The following is a 15644-nucleotide window of genomic DNA, read 5'->3' as shown; positions in this document are numbered from 1 at the left end:
AACACACAGCTTTGTTTCCAATCAGGCCCACCCCTAACCCAAAAGACACCTTGTGCAAGTTAGAAAACTTAGCCCTTTCATCTAGACATTTCGCTACCGTCCACTAGAAAATTATCCTTTCCAATACCCTCATCTACGGTGAGGATGAATGTGCCTGGGGCCTGAATGCAGCACCCTGCCCCCTCCTAGGCTGTAATTCCCTTAGTGAGTGGATACTCCAGTCCCTCACTGAAGCAAGTCTTACCCCATGGAGCTTTGGGCAGTGGTGAGGGAGACACCAAAGGGGCAGAGCCATCAATGGGAAAGCCGCTGCCTCCCACCACCTCTCCTCCAGTGCCCAGGGGAGCAGAATGCTATCCACGGAACAACGACCTGGAGTTCCAGAGAGCAGCCTTCAGCAAAACAAACTGGAGCCACAGCAGGGCCAGGAGAGATGACAGGGGCCCTGAGGAACAGCTCTGGGGAGACAACTTGGGAAGGATATGAGGCAAAATATTTGCGTCTCCTCTGTATGCTGGAAGGAGCAGACACTTGCAAAGAAGAGGCAGGGGCAGGCAGACACTGGACTCCATTAGCAGCAAAGCTACGTGGGAAGTGTCAGGTCAGTGAGCAAAGCAGGATAAAGACCGGCATAGAGAATACCAAGCTCACACCTGGGCCTAGAAGATATACCTCTGAGGGTGTGAGGTGAGGCTCAAACCACAGCCAGGCCTGGCCCCCACGGAGGGTCACCACGCTGAGGCTGCATCCCTAGACAGTCGCTGGGAGGAGAGGTGCTGCCGGGCCCACCCCCACGGGGGGGGGGGTCACCACTCGCCAGGCTTCCCCGTACCCCTCTCAAAGTCCATTCTGTCCTGGACTCAGCTCAGACAGGGCTCTGACTGCCAGAAAAGACAGACTCGGGGATGAGCACGGGAGACTGGGGAGTAGTGACAGCAAGATTCAGAGGACAGGATTCTGGGTTCACCCAGGGCTCTGCTGTCTGCTTGGGGCAGGTGCTGGTGGACAAGCTGTGAGATGGGGCATTTCACATCTGCTCCACTAGGGGCCACCACAGCCCCCGAGTGGAAGGAGGTGGGCTAAACCAACCTCATCCCCCCTCACTGCAGCCCCTCCCCAAGCTCTAAGGGACGGATGTCTAGCCAGTGGGGTGGGGGGGTGTGGTGGTGGTGGAGAAATGACCCTCAAGACTGGTGTGTGTGTCTGGGCGTGTGATGTGTAGGTGTGCATGTACAGATAGGCATACCATTGATAAAAATCTAGTGACCACAGGTGCATGTAGGCGGCTCTTTATACCTGTGAACAGGAGCGTGTTTAGGGGCAGACAACTGCATAGGCATAAGTAGCGAGCATGGACATGCATGAATGCATGAGCTCTACTGCAAGTGTGAGCGTGTGCACACAGATGTCCACTCAATAAAGTCTAGTGTCCATGACATGTGGCATTTGTGTTCATCTGACAGGAGAGTACATAGGGCTGCATAGTATAAAAACACGCATATATGCACAAGCCGGATGTGAGTGTGAAGTGTGTCTGTAGGTGTGAGTAGTGCACATGAGTGGGTGTAACATGCAGCAGAGGCAACCGTGTGAATGTATGAATGACTTACACATATGGCTGAGCATGTGTGAGTGTGAGCATTGGGGGCGTTGTACACAAGCGTATGTCAGAGAGTGTGTGTGCACCATGAGTGTTTCTGGACATGAATGTGAAGGGTGGCTCATGTATGAGCATGAGCTTCTGTACGTTTGTCACAGGAAGGAGAGCAGGCGTGTATGGGCTCTGACATGTGCCCCAGTGAGTGTGCATGTGCACATGGGGGTGGGCGAGTGCATCGCGCAGTCACCCCACGGTCAGTGGGCCCCCTGCCTGGGCAGGCCCAGGCTGAGCCCAAGCACAGCCGATGAGGAAAGTTCGGCTGAGGCTCCCACCTGAAGACTGGCCCAGTCCTCAGGTTTCACTCATGACCCTGTGACATCAGCGGCAGCAGCTGTCCCCGCCGGCCCGGCCCCCGGGCCAAGTCCCCCAGAGTCAAGCCTCAAACCGAGGTGGGCATGACAGCAAGCACTCTGCTCCCATCCAACAGTGAGTACTGCGCCCCTTCGCACCCCTCCTGGGCTGGGCACCCTGAGGGCAGGCCACCCCGAGGGGCAGGGCACCCTGGCCCCAAGCCCAGCCTGGCTCTGAGGAAGTCACCACTTTGTTCTGGACACCGCTGTCCTGCCCACGCCGGGCCCTGCTCTTCGGCTGCCCTGCCGAACAAATGAAGCTCCTGGTGCCTTGACCCTTGGCCCCCAAACCCGCTGTCTCTACCCTGCCGTCTGCTCTCTGTGCCCCTGCCTGGTTGGCTGTCCTGCCCTCAGCAAGGGTCCTCACCCTGGTCACAAATGGCCCAGTGGCTAAGGCTTGGCTCCGGACGGGTGTGGGGTGACCCAAGGGACAGAGACTAGGGTGCGTTTCTTCAGGAGGGGAGAGTGGAGGAGCCAAAGTAATGTCTGCACTCAGCCTGTTTGCAGCGAGAAGGCAGGGGTGTGGGGGGAGGAGAGCGGCAGGAGGCCGGAGGCGGTGGCGGGCGGCTCCTTTGCTCTGCTGAAACAGGAATCTGTGAGATGCCAGCAGAGGACACTTCTCAGGCTGCGCCGCCCGCCAGGCTCGCCCGCCACCCTGCCTCTCCACCCGCTGGGGCGCGCAGCTGGGCTCCTTTCCTGGAGAACTCAAAGCCAGGAAGGGGTGGGGGCCGAAGGAGGGGCCAGAAAGCTGTCAGAGAGGGGAAAAAGATGGAGCCTGCCTGAGGGGACTCTGGGGGACTCAGGGGGAGACTCAGGGCCAGGGTGGGGGCAGGAGCCCAGGATAGGGGTGCTGTTCGAGGGCACAGCGCAGCCCCCTCCCTCCTCCCTGCCAGCAGAGCAGGGTGCTCAGGACACTGGGAGGGTGGGCAGTGGCTAGCGGACAAGGAGGGCTGGCCTGAGCAGAGCCGGGGATGGCAGCATGGCCATCGGAGGCCTGTGGAGCTGAGGGGCAGCGGCATGTGAGGGCCATTACTTACCACATTTGTTCAAAAGCTGGGCAGTCCGGTCTCGAGGGCCCTGAGGGTGGGATGGAGGCTGCTTGGGGCTTTCCAAGAAGGCACTGGTGTGGCAGGGAGGCCTGCGCCCCTTCCCAGTCCCCTGGGTTAAGTATTGTGACTGCTGCCCTTCCCCCCATGCTGGGAAAGCGGGGTCAGGGCAGGGGGCAGGTCAAAATGAGAGCTCACAGAACCCCACTGTGGGGAGGTGGCCCTCCAGGTGGGGACTGGACAACATATCCCCCTCCCATCCCAACCACCTGCAGCAGGGACTAGCACAGAAATAAATCCCCACGGCCTGGGAAGGTTAGAGCCCTGAGGATCTTGAAGCCATTTAATTTAGGCCCTGAGAACAAATCAGCTTGGGAGAGGAGTTACAGACCAGCTTCTGGCAGGTCTGGCTAGTCTGGAGGGAAGGGGCTGACAGAGGGGTGGGTGGAGCCAGGGGTGGGCATTGTTGTCTCTCATCTGTGACCCAGTCTGTGACTGCCCCCTGGGGTGCCGGACCAAGCTAAGGAGGGCCTGGGAGTACAGGGCTGGGGTTGAAGGCAGAGGGGGCTGGTTCTCCCAGGACTCTCCTGATTCTCCTGGCCTCACTCTGTGTGGCAGTGGTGTGGACAGTTGTGGCCATTGCATTAGTATCAGAAGCCACATCACCTGTGGGTGACAAGACAGGGGTCCAGACATAACCCAAGGCTCCACCCACAGCTTCATCCCAGGCATCTCTCAAAAGATGGTCTGGAACGTCAGCAGGGTTTGAAGAAGCTAATTAAGGGTCCTTCCTAGGCGGCCCTGTCCCAGCCCGGCCCTGCTTGTCATTTCTGGTTGAGAACCTGCGTAGGGTAGGGGGTCAGGACTCTCCCAGCTCTAGGCTGGCCTGAGTGCCAGAGCTGCCCTGAATCTTTCATCGCCAGGGTTTCTGCCCCCGACCCCAGGCCCAGGCCGAGGGGAAGCCCTGAGCAGGATGCTGAAGGCAGAACTCTTGGCCAGAGTTGGGGGTGGTCCTGACAAGGTCCCTGCCTTTGGGGGCAACTCTGGCCACCAGAATAGAGAAAAGTGTAGATAATGACAGAGAGGAGGTGAGGGCTCCAAGGGGCAGGTGTGGCCAGAGAGGAGAGAGGGGATTGGACTCTGCAGAGAAGAGGGGAAAGAATCTCTCCGGGTGACAGGAGGGAGACACATTAGAGAGAAATGAAACTCCTGCGACTGGGGGGCCTCAGAGAGGGGTCGGGAGACAGGAAGGGTCAGGGGTGGGTGGATGTCAGCACCCATAGCACCGGTTATACAAATCTTCAGTTTCTTGACTCTTCCTCCCAGGAGGGCTCAGGCCAGAGGGTCCTGTCACTTACCCCAGGCACACGGTAGTGAGGGGCAGGGCCCTGTCCACAGCGGCCAAGGCCACTGCTCCCTACGGAGGAGCTCACCCTTGCACCGGCCGGGTGAGGGCCGAGCTCATTACTGAGACCCGGGGGTGGGGCAGCAGGGTCTCCTGGGCAGTCCTAGGGTAGTATGTCTCCAGCCTTGTAGTAGTGGGGACAGGCTAGGGTTCCATCAGAAGGTGCTTACAGGGCGGGGGAATCCCAGGTTGCCTCCACCTCCATCGCCGCTGCCCCAGGCCTTTCATGTGCTCTGGCGCCCAATCTGCCTTGTCAGCAATGGCTATTTTTATTCCCTGCGGTTTTCAGTCAACAGCCCTCTTGGAGGGGGGTGGGGAGATGGGTCAGCAGGAGGAGCAGGAGGGGCTCCAGGAGCCCAGGGCTCTGTCAATGGCAGGGCAGGCTGCCCCTCTCCTCACAGGACCCCTAGCAGAGACAGAACCTCACTCTGTTTCTAACTGGTTTGTGAGCCCCCACCGGACAGGCCCTGGAAGGAGGGCCTGAGGGTGATAGATCTTGGTGGTTAAGGGCCAAGACCTCTCTTGAGAGTGAAGAGTTGGGCTTCCAGCCCTAGTTTACTATGTAAATAATGCCTGGGGGTATTTACTTACCTGCTCTGCGCTTCAGTTTCCTCATCTGTGGAATTGAGTGATAATAATAGGTGACAATTAAGTGAGCTCAGGACAAGTGAGGTGCCCAGAACAGGGCGTGGCAGAGTGGTCTGCCCTACGGAAGTATTAACCATTGCGGCTCTCACCAGGCTGCCTCACCGTTGAAGATGGGGCTCCCCAGCAGAAAGTAGGATGACCTTATCTCTGCAGAGCTGGGAGGGTGTATTTTTCAGGTGAGGGTGGTCCTATTATGAAAGGACCGAAGAACTTTTTCCTCTGGGATGGGGGGCTAAGTTTGCTGTGATCACTGAGTGTCCTGAAGCCCAGACAGCACGGCGTGGACCCTCTGGCTTGGGCTTTAGTAAGGCCCACCAGTGGCCCTCGTCTTTTCTGAGGCCTGTACATTCTCTGTCAGCCTAATTTTTGGAGAAGGATCTTTTACCAAGGCAGCTGGTGAGAAAACATCCCTGGAGCAGTTTCTGGGGTTGAGCAAAGCTCTCTGAGCTTGTGGCAGCCAGCGTGTGTCCGGGTGGAGGTCATAGGCCCGGTGCCTCAGGCAGCTACAGGGTCACTCCTTGGGGTGCTGGTGCCCATGACCCCAACCCTTAGGGCTTGGTAGGGCTTGGGGCCTGAGCTCAAAGCCCACCCTACCCAGATGGTTAAGGGGTGATGGAGGGATTAGGGAGGCAGATGGCCCTGGAATTCTCCAGGATCAGAATCAGGATCAGTTCTGCAGAACCTTCTTGGCCTCTTGGTGGACTCAAGGCAGGAAAAGGCCTGTCAACTATGGTGTGGGAGGGGTGAGGGTGTGGGGCAGAGAGAGAAGAGAGCAGAGGCCTGCATCTGGGGGGTAACACACGTAGGAGCAGGTGTGGGGGGGCCAGGGGTGGAGGGAAGCCACTCTGTGTGCATGTGTGCAAGGTGTGATCTGCCCAAGGGCCGTAACGTGGCCCCAGATGTGTGTGTAGGAGAGGTGTGCACGCACAGGTTTGAGGGGGCATCCAGGGAGCCTGGGTCACCATGCTTGTCGGCTCCATAGAAAGTGCTGAACCAACAGAGGCTAGGAAGGCCCAGGCCTAAACCAACCAGCCTCCTACCCTTTGGAGCAGCTGGAAGATGACTCACAGAAGCAAGGAGTGCGTGTGTGTGCGTGCGTGTGCGCACCAGTGGGCTGCAGAAGGAGTTGGGAGTATATGGGGGTTGGTTAGTGCGAATAAAAACCAAACCTTGAAGATTCTTTATCAAAGTGTGGACCCATAGGCCCCATGACCAGCAGCTTCCAACATGAGGTTCCCTGGGGGCCTGAGCCTGATCCTGCCAGAGCCTGCCAGACACCTGCCCCAACCCATGCCTTTCGGGGGCTTGGCCCAAGGGCTCTAGTCTGTCCTTTGCAGAGAACAGACAGGGGAAGATCAGAGCACCCTAGGGGGCACCCTGGATGGGACTTCAACCTGGGCGTGCCCTGCGCTGGGGAAAGGCAGCTGTGCCCAGCCCAGTTCTCCAAAGGGCTGGAGGGAGGCAGTGTTTGCAGTAGCAGGCACGTGGGTTTGGCATCGAAGAGCTGCATTCGAATCCTTCCTCTGCCACTTGTGAGCTGGGATGATGAATCTGAAGCGCGTGGAACAGTGCCTGGCACACAGTAAGCACCAAATGAATGTATTTGTGACCGCTGTCCATCAAGAAATATTTCTTAGGCCTCCAGTTCATGGGCCTGTGCTTGTCAGCACAGTGGTGCTGAGATTTGGGAGCTGGAGGAACCAACCCCTCCACCCCAAGTAGACTCTTTACCAAGCTGAATGAGGCTTGGAATTCTGTATTTTGAGGTGAGATAAAGTCCTCTGATTTAAGGTTCGGTCTTGGAAGGAGCTCACTCTCGGGCCTTTGCTTCTGGGGAGAAAAGACTTCCAGGCCCCACAGATGAGCTGAGAGGGGTTAGCCAGAAGTGGGCACAGCTCACAAAACCCAAACACAGCCCATTTGTGGGTTTTTATTTCATCGAGCCCCTAGCCAACCAGAAGCACTCTGAATGGAAGGAAAGGATCAGGAAGAAAGCATGTTGGGGGAAAATCTAACCAAGGTTCTCAAACAGCCTTTGGGTACTGGCCAAGTAGAGGGCTGATTGTGGGAGAAGGGGCTGCCAATATACCCCAAATAGCAAGCCAACCTCATTCTACAGTAAGTGCAAAATAAATGTGGCCACCACGATCATTCTTACCCCTTACAGGGGACAAATCATCAGGCTGGTTGAATCAGGTGCCTAAAAAATGGGGCTTATTTGGGCCCAGTGAGAGTCACATATGAGATGCAATCAGCACCAGCCCACCCCTCACCAGGGGCACCCCATGCCACCCTGATTGTTCCCAGAATTCTCAGGGCTCCTAGGAGTCCAGAGGTTTCGGTACTAGGCTCTGGGCTTCAGGCCACACTCCAAGGCTTCTTGGAGCCAGCTTCCTCTGCAGAGAGTGTTAGGCCAGGAGGGGGGCCGCTGAGTGACCTCCTCCAGGCCCCTAGCCTGTCCAGACCAAGGCCCTAAGTGCTGACAGGGAAACACACAGCTACTTTCCCATCCTCATCCCTCGCATACCCCTGCCCTTGCTAAGAAAATGCTGTGACTTGAGATTTACAAGTAGGGGGACATGGGGACCCATTCTGTATTCTTGGAGTTAGGCCATAGCAGGAATGTAGGAATTTGGGAAGTAGGCCACCCGGATGCCGGATGCTGTCTGTGGCCAGGACAGAAAAAGTCTGGACCTGTTTCAATCTCCCAGAAAATTCTGAGTCTGAGGCCCCACTGCAGGTGAAGCTTGAAGGGTCTTACTGGCCACATACAGCTCTGGGCAACTTTGCTCCCAATTTGCAGAGAAACCAAACAGCCAGACTCTGGTGGGTGACCAGAAGCTTTGTTGAAGGCGAGGAGCAACTTGGTTCACAAGAAGGGTGGGAACTGGGGCCTGAGCAAGGTCAGCAAGCTACCTTTGCATTTTGGGGGCTAAGCCCTAGAGAGACAGCTTGTGAGGGGCAGGTCACATCCATTTTCCACCTTCAGGAGAGTTTCTCACAGTGGCTTTTATATCCTAAGCGAGAGAGGAGCATGGCTGAGGCCTCTTGGGGGATTTCAAGCTGATACAGTGTGGCTAGGTGGGCTTCTGGATGCTTGAAGGCCCCTCCTTGAAAGCATATGTGTTCTAGGAGAGAATATTCTAGAAGCATATGTCCACAGGAAGGAGAAGAGTGGTGGTGTCTGTCCTGAGTCTTGTTTGGCCAATAGCAGGGATTATCCCAATTTGGGATAATCAAGGTCACAGACACCCAGCTGTGAGAGATGACCTTGACCTGAAAGGGAAAAATAAAGATCCAACAGGCCTGCACAAAAGATCGGAGATGAAGAAATACAATGGACAAAAAGAACTTAAGTAGAGGTAGATGTAAAATCCTACCCTGGATTTATATTAATTTTGCATTCTGGAACATTACTATAATCATTATTAATTTCAGGAGGGTTTTTTTTGTTGATTCTTTCGGATTTTGTACATAGGCAATCATAGCACCTGCAAACAAAGACAGTTTTACATCTTCCTTCCCAATCAGTATACTTTTTATTTCCTTTTCTTGTCTTATTGCATCAGCTAGGACTTCCAGTATGATTTTGAAAAGGAGTGGTGAGAGAGGACATCTTTGCCTTGTTCCTGACTTTAGTGGCAAAGTTTCTAGTTTCTCATCATTAGGTACTATGTTAGCTGTAGGTTTTTTGTAAATGTTCTTTTTCAGGTTACAGAAGTTTCCCTCTATTCCTAGTTTGCTGAGAGTTTTTATCATGAATGCATGTTGAATTTTGTCAAGTGCTTTTTCCCCCTTGCATCTATTAATACAATCATGTGGTTTTTCTTCTTTAGCCTATTGAGATGATGGATTACATCAACTCATGTTCTAGCATTCAACCTGTTTTGCATACTTGGGATAAATCCCACCTGGTCGCAGTGTATTTTTTTTTATACACTCTTAGATTCAATTTGCAAATATTTTTTGAGATCCACCTGGATTTAAAAGAAAAAAATCAATGGTACAACGTATAGGATGGGGAAGATCTAGTTTGACCATAGCTCATGGAGCAAAACTCCAGAGTTAATTGTAAAGCAAACTCTACCTTGTGAGTGGGTTGCTGAAGAAACAAATGCCATATCAGGATGAATGAATTCAAAGGGTGCCCAGGCCTGGGAGAAAAGGCTTCTCTCTGTGGTCAGCCTATATCTGGAGTTGAGTGTTCCGGTCTGGCAGCCCCACAGAGAAATAGACAATGCTGGGCTGGACCAGCTCCAGAGAAAAGTTGCCTCACCCTCCAGCGTCCTCACCCTCCAGTGTCCTCACCCTCAGCTTCCTGCTTGAGGACAGCTAGCTCCACCTGGCTCTCCTACTCCCAGCCCTTCCTCTCCACGCATCCTTGTCTGCTTACCACCTCCAGGCCCCCACAGTGGCCTGACTTTACCCACCACTTCTGCCCAAACTTCCGTTTTGACAAAGGTTCCAGTGGGGCTTCTCACTTACTAAATGGGCTCTGGTCCTGGCACCCAGGGAGCTGGGTTTTAATTATGGCTTGGCCTCTCATTTATCACTCTCTAAAATTATCTTCTTTGCTTTCCTATTTGTTATCTGCCTCCTCCCTCTGGAATGCACGCTTGGTGAGGACAGGGCCTTTGCAACTGTTATATCCCTAGTTCCCAGAACAGAGTTCGGCACAGGGCAGATGCTCAGGAAATGTTTGTTGAATGAATAAATCATGATCTGAGGAGAGTTTGTGCTTCTCTGGGCCTCAGTTTCCCCATCTGTAAAATGAGGGAGTTGGATTTGTGTATCTCTCAGGTCCTTGCAACTCCAACATTCTTTTTTGGCCATCTTATGCAGAGTTGAAGTTTTTTTAAAAATATATTTTATTGATTATGCTATTACAGTTGTCCCACTTTCCCCCCTTCACTCCCCTTCACCCTGTATGCCCCATCTCATCCACATTCCCTCCCTTTAGTTCATGTCCATGGGTCGAACATATAAGTTCTTTGGCTTCTACATTTCCTATACTATTCTTACCGCCCCCCCTGTCTATTTTCTACCTACCATCTATGCTACTTATTTTCTATACCTTTTCCCCTTTTCTCCTCTTCCCACTCCCCTGTTGCTAACCCTCCATGTGATCTCCATTTCTGTGGTTCTGTTCCTGTTCTAGTAGTTGGCTTAGTTTGCTTTTGCTTTTGTTCTAGGGTTGTTAGTAACTGAGTTTGCTGTCATTTTACTATTCATATTTCTTATCTTCTTTTTCTTAGATAAATCTTTTTAACATTTCATATAATAAGGGCTTAGTGATGATGAACTCCTTGAACTTGACCTTATCTGAGAAGCACTTTATTTGCCCTTCCATTCTAAATGAAAGCTTTGCTGGACAGAGCAATCTTGGATGTAGGTTCTTGCCTTTCATGACTTGGAATACTTCTTCCAGCCCCTTCTTGCCTGTAAAGTCTCTTTTGAGAAATCAGCTGACAGTCTGATGGGAACTCCTTTGTAGGTGACTGTCCCCTTCTCTCTTGCTGCTTCTAGGATTCTGTCCTTCATTTTATTTATTTATTTATTCATTTATTTATTTATTTTTAAAGATTTTATTTATTTATCTTTAGAGGGGAAAGGAAGGAGAGAGGAAGAGAAACACCAATGTACGGTTGCCTCCTGTGCATCCCCCGCTGGGAACTGGCTTGCAACCCAGATATGTGCCCTGACTGGGAATCAAACCAGGATCAGCTATTTTGCAGGCCCACACTCAATCTACTGAGCTACACCAGCCAGGGCCTGTCCTTCATTTTAATCTTAGTTAATGTAATTCTGATGTGCCTTTGTGTGTTCCTCCTTGGGTTCAAGTTCTTTGGCACTCTCTGTGCTTCCTGGACTTCCTGGAAGTCTATTTCCTTAGCCAGATTGGGGAAGTTCTCCTTTATTATTTGTGCAAATAAGTTTTCCACTTGTTGCTCTTCCTCTTCTTCTGGTACCCCTATGATTCGGATGTTGGAACATTTAAAAGATGTCCTGGAGGTTCCTAAGCCTCTCCTCATTTTTTTGAATTCTTGTTTCTTCATTCTTTTCTGGTTGTATGTTTCTTTCTTCCTTCTGGTCCACATCATTGATTTGAGTCCCAATTTCCTTCCCATCACTATTGGTTCCCTGTACATTTTCCTTTATTTCACTTAGTGTAGCCTTCATTTTTTTCATCTAATTTGCAACCAAATTCAACCAATTCTGTGAGCATCCTGATTACCAGTATTTTGAACTGTGCATCTGATAGGTTGGTATCTCTTCATCGCTTAGTTGTATTTTGTCTGGAGCTCTGATCGATTCTCTTGTTTGGGCCATTTGTTTTTGCTTTGTTTTGTTCTGATGTGCCTGTTACATAGGGAGGGGCAGAGCATTAGGTGTTCACCAGGGCGGGGCAACCTACGTTGCTGGGTTATGAGGCTATATGTGTGGGAGGGGTCCGAGGGGGAACAATGGTGCTTTCTTCGCTCTCTGCTGCCTTTCAGTCACTTCCCCTGCTACCCACAAGCAAATTGGGCTCTGCTGGTGCTGATTCCCATGTGGGTGGGTTTGTGTATGTTCTAGGACCCTGTGGGTCTCTCCAACGAACTCTCCTGTGAGGCTGGCAGTTTCTCCCACGGCCTCAACCCCCCCAGGTGTTTTTAATCAGTGGTTTGAGGCCTTGTTTCCCCACACTGGGTCCCTGGGTTGTGTGGTCAGTCCTGCTCCCCAGTTGTTTCTCCCAGTTCATCTCTGTGCAAATGTGAGACCATCCAGTCTGCAATCTGCCACCTCACTGGGTCCACCAGCCGCCACCTTGCCTGCCCTGGTTCTTCAGCCACTGCTTTGCTGTGAGTCCCCTCGGCCTGGCTGCCTGTCTCTGCCCCTCCTACCAGTATGGATGGATGTTTCTTCTTTAACTCCTTGGTTGTCGGACTTACATACAGTTCAATTTTCTGTTGGTTCTGGTTGTTTTTTGTTTTTAAATTGTTGTCCTTCTTTTGGTTGTGAAAGAGGCACAGTGTATGTCTACCCATGCCTCCATCTTGGCCGGAAGTCCCAACTCCAATATTCTTAAATTCAGTGGAAATATGCTGCCTGGGGACCCTCCTGGAAGCCTGGGCCACATCTGAGGCCCAGGGCCAAGTCTGGAGTCTGATCTTTGGCTGTAAAAGGAGGATTTGAGCTATGCTTTTGGCTTCTTTTACTCGAGGCAGTGGCCGGAAGAGCCATGGAGATCTGCCAGCGTGACACCCAGTCCATGACATGGGGCATCATCATGTTGACCCTGCCAGGAAGTCACTGTGCATACATCCCAGGTATCCTTCCATTCCCCCACTAGTGTCCAACACAGCTTCTCCCATCTATGCTAAAAACATTGCAAGGGTGGGCAGAAGGCCCATACAGGCTGGTCCACCTCTGCGAGGGGCTCTCCAAGGTTGCAGGGTGAAGTCTCAGACCTGTCATTCCGGTCACTGGCCCAGCTTTCCAACCCACCTCCCTCAAACTCCTACACGAGGGTTGACACAGCATAGTTCCTTATGTCCCTCCTCTGTCTTTGCTCTCACCCTTCCCTCTCCCTGGAGTGCCCTTCCCCTTCATTTCCCTGTGTTCATAACCTACTCGTCTTTGAGGCTGAACTGAAAAGTCACATCTTTCCTTCCCCAAACTGGAAGTAACCGCGCATCCACTTGAATTCTCATAGCACACTCACCTCCTCGCTTTAGGGAGGGCTTCACGTTCCCCTCACATCATAGTTACGTGTGCCCATGTCCACCTTCTCCCCACCTATCAGCTCTAGGAAGGCAGGATGCCCAGCTGGGATGTCTTTGTGTCCTACTCAGGGCTAGCTCAGCTTCTGGCTTTTGAATAGGATGGATGAATAGATGGGTGGATGGAGTAATATGAGAATCCATTTTACCCCTGGAATGGTCTGTATCCAAGGCCTCATCCACTTGTTTTTTTCAGCAAACACATACTGAGTGCCCACTGTGTGCCCAGTGCTGGGACTGGCCATGGTGGCTTAGACACGCACTTCCTGCCCTCTTAGCATTTCAGTCTAGTGGAAGAGATAGACAAAGAAATGGGTCAAATAAACAAGCAATTACCAATTACAGGGGACTTTTTTGTGTGTCAAGGAACATATAGGGGACTGTACTAGACACTAGAGGATAAAACTTCTTGGAGAAGAAACATTTGAGTCTAGACGAAGGGTGAGAAGGAGCAGTAATGTGAAGAGGGAGGGGTGAGCACTCCAGGGAGAGCAAAGGCTCAGAGGCACGTGGGATCCCAGAGGTCAAGGAGCTGGAATGGTCAGGGGCCTGGGGCAGAATGAGCAGGGAGGAGACAAGGTGAAGAGGTATGCAGGGGCTGGACCATCAGACATTTAGGTTTTCTTCTAAGGACGACAGATAGTTACTGGAGAAATTTAAGCAGGAGAAACATGATTTTTTTTTAAAAGATCGTCAGGTCCTGGCCGGGTAGCTCAGTTGGTTAGAGTGTTGTTTTGATATGCGGAAGTTGCAGGTTCAGTCCTCAGTCAGAGCACATGCAAGAATCAACCAATGAACGCGTGATTAAATAGAACAACACATTGATGTTTTTTTTTTCTCTCTCTCCCTTTACCTCTCTCTGAAATCAATAAATAAAGACAAATTTAAAGAGAAGACCATTGGCTGCTTAATGGGATTGGTTTGGAGGGGCAGGACGAAAGCAGTTAGCAGGAAACGGGTTAATGCAGGAAATTACTGTGATACGGAGCAGGGGACAAGGCGAGGTCAGGGGTATTTCTGAGATGGTACTGATGGAACTTTGGACAGAGTGGATGTAGAAAGCAAAGAAAAAAAGAGAATTCAGAGAGACACACCAGTTTTTGACTTGCACCCCCAGGTGGATGGTGGTGCTATTTCCTGGGTTGAGGAAGACTGTGGATGGAACAGCTGTGGGTGGAACAGACTGTGGGAAGAACAGAAGTGTGTTGTTGCAGACACTGTAGGTTGGGGTGCCTATTAGCTCCACACATGGAACGGTCCAGTAGCCCAGGTTCAAAGGAGAAGTTCATCATATTCCTGTAACACCAGTCACAGTCATAGGCCTGATACCATCCAGACCCAGACTACATCTTGAGAAACTTTAGGAAGAGGGACAAGCAAAGTCAGTCGAGAAGGAACAGCCAGAGAGGCGGGAGGGAAACCATGGGTGTGCTGTTCCAGAGGCCGAGAGAACAGAGCATTCCAGAGGGGGCTGCGGCCAACTGGGCTGAACGCTTCTGAGCGGCCGAGGGAGGTGAAGACAGAAACGTGTTTGGCAGACTTGGCTTCAGGGAGGGTGCTGGTAACTTGTTTCAGTTGAGTTGAGGGGATGGAAGCCAGATTGGAATGGCTTGGGGAGCGGATGAAAAGTAAGGAAGTAAAGACAGCTGGTGTAGGTACTTTCCAAGAAGCTGGTTTGTGAAGAGTAACAGAAAATAGGGCAATAGATGAAGGGAGGCATGAGGCCAGGTGGGTGGTTTTTGTCATGGCCACCATTAGTTTGAAGAGGGGAGAGGCTGGTGGTGGTAGAGAGAAAACAGCTGGAGAATAAAGTCCTAGGGAAAGAATGGTGCCGCGGGGTGGGGGTGGGGGGCTGAGCCCAAGGGGCAGCCTGGCCTTTGGATGAAGGAAGAAGGGAGCGAGGCAGTAAAGAGGGCTGTGTCCCCTTGGCAGTGCATGTTGGCCCCTGGGCTCTCAGTGAAGACTGGAGGCAAAGTCACCAGCTGGGAGCGCCGTGGGGAGGAGTGTGGGAGGTTCGAGGAAAGAACACAAGGCATGAAGTCCTTGTTCCCAAAAAGTGGAAAAGCGAGGTTACCAGAGAAACCCGCACTGACAGGTCAGGATGGGGGGCAAACCTGGAGTTGTAGGTGTGAAGCCAGTGTGAAGCCAGCCAGGTCCTGCCTTTGCCCCAGCGACATCCAGCCGCCTGGGGGCTGACTCAGGACAGCAGGCTGGGGTTCCCCCAGGTGAGAGGGATGGAAGGAGAGGGGGATGGATTCGAGGGTGTTTTCTAGGGCAGGATTATGATGATGGCTCTTGAAACGGAGGGTAGGTGAGGAGGGAAGTAGAGTCAGAGGGTCTGATGGAGTGGGAGACAGTGCACACCGGAGGACTGAAGGCTGGAAGAAGCCCAGCGATTATAGCAGCCAGCGCCTGGGCTGAGCTCGGAGGGAGGAAGTGGGGGCAGGGGAGTGCTGGAAGAGGCCATATCAGAGGAGATACAACTTCTTTACGATTTAGGTTCAGGGTGTGCTTGAAAGGGAAAGGGGCTAAGGGGAAGTGTTGTTGGAACTCATTCATTCTTTTGACAAACTTTTATTGACCGTCAGGCACACTGCTGGCACAAACAACTGGTCCTCTCAGCCAGGGGTGCCCAGAGAGGGCTTCCTGGAAGCAGTGTTTTTGTGTAAGTTAAGTCTGGAAGGACGAATTCAAGCTTTCCAGGGGAACAAGAAAGAAAAGTACTCCGGGAGGCAAATGGACCATAAGCAAAGGCACAGGTAGGATAGGAAA

General features: G+C 52.3%; 1 protein-coding gene across 1 annotated transcript in view; it reads left to right on the top strand.

The window, feature by feature from the left end:
* The first annotated feature begins 2033 nt into the window (after window positions 1-2033).
* Window positions 2034-15644, top strand: part of SCN4A (sodium voltage-gated channel alpha subunit 4) — a 45965-nt gene continuing 32354 nt past the window's right edge. The window contains exon 1 of the mRNA XM_037069743.1: window positions 2034-2086. The gene's annotated coding sequence lies outside the window, so the exon portion shown is untranslated. The remainder of the gene's footprint in view (window positions 2087-15644) is intronic.

Source organism: Sturnira hondurensis, unplaced genomic scaffold (genome assembly GCF_014824575.4).
Source record: "Sturnira hondurensis isolate 20B ecotype Veracruz unplaced genomic scaffold, ASM1482457v3 Scaffold0018728, whole genome shotgun sequence".
NCBI lineage: Eukaryota > Metazoa > Chordata > Mammalia > Chiroptera > Phyllostomidae > Sturnira > Sturnira hondurensis.
This window is presented reverse-complemented; position numbering and strand designations above follow the sequence as displayed.